The 8,241-nt window shown below is 35.0% G+C and overlaps 1 long non-coding RNA gene across 1 annotated transcript; it reads right to left on the reverse strand.

The window, feature by feature from the left end:
* On the reverse strand, positions 1-856 carry LOC129941876 (uncharacterized). Its single transcript, XR_008780937.1, has 2 exons — positions 266-856; positions 1-166 (listed from the first exon to the last, which is right to left on the reverse strand). It is a non-coding gene; the product is annotated as an uncharacterized LOC129941876 (long non-coding RNA).
* Positions 857-8,241: the final 7,385 nt, after the last annotated feature.

Raw genomic sequence — 8,241 nt, forward strand, 5'->3', positions numbered from 1 at the left:
TTAAATGACAATATTATTTTTATTTATTTTCACACCTTCAATTTCTGTTCGGCAGGCAAGCTTCCTCGTCCTCCTCCTCCATCGACCTCAGTTGCCTTTAACACAAAACTTAAACCGTCTCCATTTAGCACACGATACTCTGCAATTTTCCCAACCAGCTGCTTCCCTTATATTTTGTCAACAGGAGCAAAATAACACAAAGAAATAAAAACAAGAAAAAATATTATAACACATTTCCAAACGAATTAATTTAAGTGAATCTCACTCGAGAACTCGCTCCCTCGGCCCCTGGGGCTGTCGGAACCGTCGGAGAAGTCGGTCGGTCTGTCGGTTGGTTGGTTCCAGCTGTGTGATAGACTCATAAGCGTTCCTTGAAAATATAAATACATTCAGTAGCCAAAGTCACTTGTGGACGTGGACGACGGACGCGACGTTGTGAACAGAGATTTGGACGTGGACGTGAACGTAAAGTTTAGTTGTGAAACATAAAGAATAAAATTCAAGTCAATAAGTCGTTCAACTAATTGATTGATTTAATTAAACGCTTTTCAGCCCCCGACAATATAATTCTGACGACAACGAATGTTGTGTCGATTCGTGTCGAGCTCGAGCTTGAGCTTGAGAGCGTTTGCCTTCAAAGACGCTTTCAATCAATTTCCCACTATCCTCTCTCAAGTTTATATTTGTATCCCACTTCATGTCTCGGGCGCCCACCCGCATTCCACCGCCAGTAAGAAAGACCGTCATCCTAGGTTCGTTTGAGAACCGTTTATCGCATGCGATTGTGTCACTTTAAGATTTATAATTTATCTTTTAAGCACAACTATAGGTACGTTTTAAAAGAGGGATGCCGATGCCAATGTTGATGCCGCCTGCCGCGCTATATTTTTGATGTACCTTTTTGCAAGGGATGGTGGCGCATGATGGTTGTTTCAATCTTTTCCATTAAAAGCCGAACGAGACTTATTGGTGCGCGATGATGATGATGATAATTATCATAATGATGATGATGATGACGACGATGTAGCTTATACACCCATAGCTATACACCCATCGGCAAAGCAGAGATGTAAATTAAAATTTGCATTTGCTAACCTTTTAGCAAATGTGATGGATTGAGGAAGTAAGAAACCTACGTTTTATAATGTGACCTATCAGCCCTCGCCGTGTGGTTAAGGCACCCCATCATTTTACCTACGTACACAAACGACGACGACGGTGGGAAGAAAATATCACCACATGTGAGTTCAGCTTTAAATTATAGGTAAGGCAATATAGAGATATTTATATCGAGGGAGCATCGCATATTTCGTGTGGTTTGTGGAAGCGTATAGGAGTCAAAGCTTCAAGGTATTTAGTATAGAGAAGCTGGAAGCATGTACTTTATACTTGTACAGATATACACATATAACATATGTTCATAGGGAGGTAAAAAGCGTTGATTGGCATTCTTTTTTGTTGTATTTTATTATTGGCAATGGCATTGTAGGTGATGCTGATGAGCTGATGAGTTTTGTCATGATAATGAAGATGACAATTAAATTAGTTCCAGGAGCGGTATGTCAAGATTTAAGAGGTAGAGAGAAAAAATTTAATTGAAAAGCGTGAGAAAATAGCCGGAGAACTTGAGAATATAGTGACCTTCAAAAAAGTGAAATATAAAAATTGAAGGCCTTTCGATGAAAAATACGAATGGGCAAATGAACCAAATGGGTGATAGTTAAAAAATCAACCAAAGCTTAGGATTTAGGCAAGTGAAGACATTAGAATTAGGTGGTGCTAAAAGCTGGAGATTTAAAGGGTGGGCTCGAAATATTAAGGGGAGGTCTCTTTAAATACCAAGTTAGATCTGGACGTTTTGAGAGGACGTCTATAAATTTCAAGGTATGTCTTCAAAAATCAAGGCGGTCTTTTTAAAATCAAGTAAATGTCAGAGGATTCGGAAGATTTTAAGGAAGCTCTTCAAATATCAAGGAGGATTCAAAAAGAGAACTTACAATATCATGGGAGATCTTGCAATATTAAGGGAAGTCCAAAAATTTCAAGGGATTTCTATAGAATCTGGAGAATTCACGAGAGGTCTAATATATCAAAAAAAAAAGAATTTGTTGGTTGTTCAACTATTAATTTCAAATACATCATCGGCAATCTGTGGGTTGTTTAACTATCAAGGGAGGCATGTGGATTTTAAAGCAAAATTGGACATATAAAAGGAGGTCTGGGAATATTAACATGACATCACTGTCGTATGAGCAAAGATCAGAAAGCAAAATGTGTGAAATGCCAGGGTAATCACCCGGCAAGCTATAGAGGCTGCCCAGTTGCCAAAAAGTTCCAAGAGTTCAGAAGCAAAAATACATCTGCTAGAGACAAACACAGAAACACAGTAATTTAACTGCTGAAAACAATACTAAGAACGAACCGCCTAAAAAGGGTGTTCAAAGTAAAAGCGATGAAAATAAAGCCTATTCTCAGATTGTTAAAAAAGTGCGGAAGAATGAAGAGACTTCCATAAAAGAAATGCTACAACTCATTTTTGAAAGAATTGATAAACAGGATTTGAATATCAAACAGCTAAGCCAAAAAGTCGCTCTAAAAAAACAATGATGGACAGAACACGAATTGAAAGTCTTTTTTGATCTAGAACATATCGATATTTGCCTGGTGTCCGAAACTCATTTCTCTAATGGGCAAAGTCTAGATAATGTAATAGAAAACTATTCATGTTACCACGCTCCACATCTAGCTGCCAAGGCAAGAGGTGGACCAGCGGTTCTTATAAAAGAAAGCGTAAAACATTATGAAGTAGCCAAGTTTACTAGTGAAAATATGCAAGTAAAAACTATTAGCATTGGTATAAAAAAGAAAGAGTTTAAGATAGCAGCTATATACTGCCCACCAAGGCGCTCCCGACAGAAGATGACTATACAGATCTATTTAATCTTCTTGGGCATAACTTTCTTGTTGGTGGAGACTTCAATGCGAAACAAACCCATTGGGGTTCAAGACTTATATCAACAAAAGGCAAAAGACTTTTTCAAGCAGGCCGTAAATACAATTGCGAATTCTATTCCTCCAGGTCGCCGACTTACTGGCCTTCCAATACTAACAAAATACCAGACCTTATTGATATTTTCGTAGCTAAAGGAATCAAACGAAATCACATTAATATCGAAGGTAATTATGCTAAGTGAATCGGAAGTACTAGAAAAAAGTAATCCAAAGCTTGTAATTAAGAAAACAAACTGGAGTGATTTCAGAAAAAGGCTTTTAAGTTTTATAAATTTAAGATCTCCCATGGATACAATAGAGCAAATTGACCATGAAGTGGAACAATTTATTGCTGATGTGCAACAGCAATATCTCTGAATTTCCTTTGAAGATAAGAGAGTTGATAATAGAGAAACGGAGAGCTCGAAGAAAATGGAAAAATACTAGTTTTTCAGATTATACGAGTAAAACAACGTTCAACCGAATAAGCAACAATCTTAAAAAAACAAATCTACAAATTCAAAAATGATTCACTTCACAGTTACAAAACTCGCCCTTGAAATCTCAAGATAGGAAATGGATCGGTAACCCGAAAGAAAACGCTAACCTTTTCGCTGAACATCTTGCGAATGTTTTTAAGCCATACTTATCAAACGCGGCTGAAAAAACAGTTTGTTGATAAGATAGATAAAAGTTAAATACCAATTGTAAGACTTAAAGAAATAAAAAGTATGTGTTTACATCAACTACCAAATAAAAAATCACCAGGTTACGATCTAATTACTGCTCAGGATATGAAAGAAATGCCATTGAAAGCCTTCATAAAACATCAATACATAATAAATACATTCCTTAAGCACCGGTATGTCCCGCACCATTGGAAAATTGCGGAAGTAATTGTCATACCAAAGCAAGGTAAACCACCTACAGAAGTGACGGCTTACAGACCAATATCGCTCATACCAATTACGGCAAACGTTTTTGAAAAACTGCTTCTGAAGAGACTTAGCAAAATCATTGAAGAAAGAAAGTTAATCATACGAGTAAACCATCAGTTTGGCTTTAGAAAAAAAAATTCCACGATAGACCAAGTTCATAGAATATCGGATGTAATAGAAAAAGCATTAGAGGAAAAACAAGTATGTTCAGCTATTTTCTTAGATGTTGCTCAAGCTTTTGACAAGCGGCAAAAAAAAAAATGGAAGTTCTGAAGATTTCAAGGGCGATCTTCAAATACTAAGGGAATTATACTATATGGAAATTTAAAAAAAGGTCTAGACATTTCAGAAAAGATCTTGAAATATCAAGAGTGATCTTTAAGTATCAAGGATGGTCTTGAAATAATAAGGGAACTATAGAGATTTCGGGAAAATTCTTTACACATAAGGGGAGATTCGGACATTTCAATTGATCACTTGAAATATAAAGGGTGGGTTTTAAATGTTAGGGGAGGGCTGGATGTGAAGATTTAAGGGAATGTCAATACAAATTAATGGGGGCCTGAAGAAATCTAGAGAGATCTAAAATATCAACGGAGGCCTTAAAAATTCTAAGGGAAGTTTTTTAAAAATCAAAGAAGATCGTAAAATATCAAATAATTTCTCGACAGTTCAGGGTATGTATTTAAAAATCAAGTTAGATTTGGAGATTCCTAGGGCGGACTTGAAAAATTAAGGGATAACTTGCAATATTCAGGATTGTGTTGAGATTTAAGGAGAAGTTTTTTGTTCGGTTTGGGGATTTCATGGAAGGTATAGATTGTTAGGGAAGACCTTGAAATATCCAGACAGATCTAAAATATCAACGGAGGTCTTAAATATCAAAGGGAGGTCTGTTTTCGTGGAAAGCCAAAAAAGGCCTGGAAAGTCGAAGGAGGCCTGGAAATTCGTCCAGGAGGTTCTTCAGGAGGAATTGGAATTATAGGGAGATCTTGAAACATCGTTAGAGGTCTGGATATTTCAAGGTATTGTTCAAATTTTTAGTGATGTATAGAGATTCCATGAGAGGTCTGGACATTTAAAAGAAGGTCTGGAGATGTCAGGGGAGGTTTAAATATTTCAGGTGTAGCCTTGAAATTCTAAGGAATATCTTGAAGTATCAAGGGGAAAATCCTGAAATATTAAGGGAGTTCTGGACATTTCAGGGAGGTCTAAAATATTAAGGGAGGTCTGGAAATTTCATTTGACATTTTTAAAAAGCAACGGAGATTCAAGAGGATGACTTGAAATATCAAGGGAAGAGTTGAAATATAAAGAGATGGCTTGAAATATTATGAGAGGTTTTGAAACATCATGAGAGGTATAAATATTTTAGAGAGATTTTTAAATTTCTAGGGCGATAAAAAGATTATAGGGTAGATAAGAATATTTGAGAGAGGTCTTCAATTGTCTAGAGCGGAATTAAGATTCCAAGGTAGATATTCAAATATAAATGGTGGTCTGGAAATTTAAAACAAGGTCTAGAGAGTTCATGGGAGATCTAGATGTTTCAGGGAACGTCTGGAAATATCAAGGAGGTCTTAAAGAACCAAAGGGGGTCTTTAAATATTGAGAAAGGCATAGAAATTTTGCAAAATCATGGGATGCCTTGAAATATCAAGGGATCTGGAAATTTAAGTGAATGTCTGCAGGCTCAAAACGAAGTGCGGAAATGTCATTGGAGACCTGGAAATATAAAGGAGCTCTTAGCACTTCAAAGGAATTCTTGAAATTTCAATGTAGTTCTTTAAAAACTTATGCCTGGAGATTTTAAGAAATGTATTGAATTTTCAATAAAATGAGGTGTGTTGGAGGTTTTAAGCAATCATTTTTCATAATATGATTGGGTAAAGGTTCAATAAAAAATAATAATTTAATAAAATATAAAGAAAGGATATTAGTTATTGAATTTAAATTATTCTCAGTAGTTCTATCAATTTTATGGGAGGTCATTAAAAATCAAGGGATATTGCAAGGGAGGACTTTAAATATCAAGAGAGGTCTTCAGATTTATGGGGATGTCTATTTAAAACCAAATGAGGTTTGGAGAATTCAGATGAGGTTTAAAATGTCAAGGGATGTCTGTAAATTTTAGAACAAGTCAGCAGGTCCAAAGAAGGCTTTAAATTATCACGGGAGTTCTTGAAATTTAAAGGGAAGTGTGAATATTTTAAGATAAGTCTTAAATCCAAAAGGCAGTCTCAAAACATTATGAGAGATCTGAAGATTTCAGGAAAATTATTTACAAAGGGAGATATTGAGATTCCAAGGGATGCCTTAAAATATTTAGGGATGGCTTGAAATATTAAAGGAGTTTTTTAGATTTCAAGGGAGATCTGGAGATTCCAAGGAAGGACTCGAAACTTAAAGGGCGCTTTCTCTTAGCATATCCTCTTTAAAACGTTCCTTTTCTTAAAGTAAATTAAGTTCTCGTCTGAATTTCGAAACACTTTTTTGCATTGTTTAAATTCAAAAACCGGACTACCGCACATCGTGCTTTTGGAAATTTTTCACAACACTTCATATAGAATCCCAATAAAAAAGCAAGACTAATCTCAGGTTAATCTCTTCTATTGCCTTATTTTCCTGTAATATGTGTATTTAGCTCTGAAGACTAATGTCGTTTCCTAGAATTCAAAAAATAGAATTCTCAAATAAAGTGTAAGGAAGACTAAAACAACTTAACCAATTTTGTAGAAATCTGTCACATAACTATTGTTTTTCTATTTGAAAACTATTTCAGAATTCATGTCCTATTCCGTTTCTTAGTCGCATTGATTTGAATATAAATCGTTTTCAAAATCAAAATCTTTTTCAAAATCGACCTGATGCAATACGCTCCTGCAAAACGTGCTGCAATATAATTTGTCACCGTCGTCATCATACATTTTATAAAGAATCATCTGCATTCATGCAGCTGACGCTAATGACTATAAAAGTACCGTCCGTCAGAATGAATCCAATTTAAGATTGGAGACCTATAAAACGAAAAACCAAGAGAAATATGTGCTGATGTGTGGACTGTGGATGTACACAATTGGACATACATCGATTGACAACAATCTTCAATCAATTAGAAGTGCGTGGCGTGACTATACACAAATTGACGTTTGTTGAGGCGATTTGAAATGCAAATAAACCAAAAGCAAAGCCAGAGTTCCAACATCTGGTGACAACCATGATTGCTCTTACTCTTGTGATGATGATGATGATGATGATGATTGTCTCACGTCTCACCCCAAAAGTGTGTATATTCGGATTGATTGGTCATATAGGAGTATTTTTATAGAGGAATCATCCAATATTCTATGTGATGTGATGTTGTGTTTTAGAAGAGGCAGGCGCCGCACCATAGACGCGCCGATATCGCCACTCGCCTTAGCGTATAGTTGGCGTGCGCGTGGCTCAATAAGGTGGAATTCGAAACGTTTTTTTAGGAATACTCTGCTCGTATGTTCTATGTGGCGGTAGGGTTAATTGAAAGTGAACTCCCTGCAAGAGTGTCGTTATTATGTGACAAATTCGAAAAGTGCGTGTAAATATAGCAATTTTCATCATCATCACATATTATTGACTCTTTTATAAAAACTGATATAGGTACCTTCACTTATTATTATCAAGGTTTTTAAATGAAGTACAATTCATTTAGGTTTTTATACGTATCGTAGGTATTTTGCCAAAAATAAAATAGCACAAAAATTATGAAATGAAGCCTTAAGTCACGCTATAAAAATGGTGTGCATTGAAGCAATTTATAAATCCATATACAAAATTGCCAAATAGTCTTTTTTTGGTTTGTTTGTTTTAAATTGTTCCACTTGTGGTTTTGTTTCATTTTATTTATTTTTTGTTGACGAATTAAAAAAATAGTTATAGGTTCTTTTTTTTGCTAATTTTAAGTCATCACATGAAAGGAAAGTTTTAATTTTGAAACAATTAAGAAACGACAATTAAAATAAAGCAAACAAAAAATAATTTTCATTTATGGAAGTTTGATGAAATTATTGCGTGTTTTGGGTCTTTAAATTCTATAGTAAGTATGTTTTAAGTTGGCAAAATTTAATTCGAAACTTTGTGAATTGTTTGAGGAATCTATGCCATGAATGACAACATGATTTATACATACATATTTATTTTTTAATTGATGTCTAAGGTAATTAAAAATTGGATTGTAAGGTTCTATTTAATGTTGTTTTCAATGTGAGGTTTAAAAAATAAACAAAAATTTAAATTAAAGTTAGCAACACTATTTCGGATATGATATAATACGTTT

The sequence above is a fragment of the Eupeodes corollae genome, chromosome 1, assembly GCF_945859685.1.
Source record: "Eupeodes corollae chromosome 1, idEupCoro1.1, whole genome shotgun sequence".
In the NCBI taxonomy this organism is placed as follows: domain Eukaryota; kingdom Metazoa; phylum Arthropoda; class Insecta; order Diptera; family Syrphidae; genus Eupeodes; species Eupeodes corollae.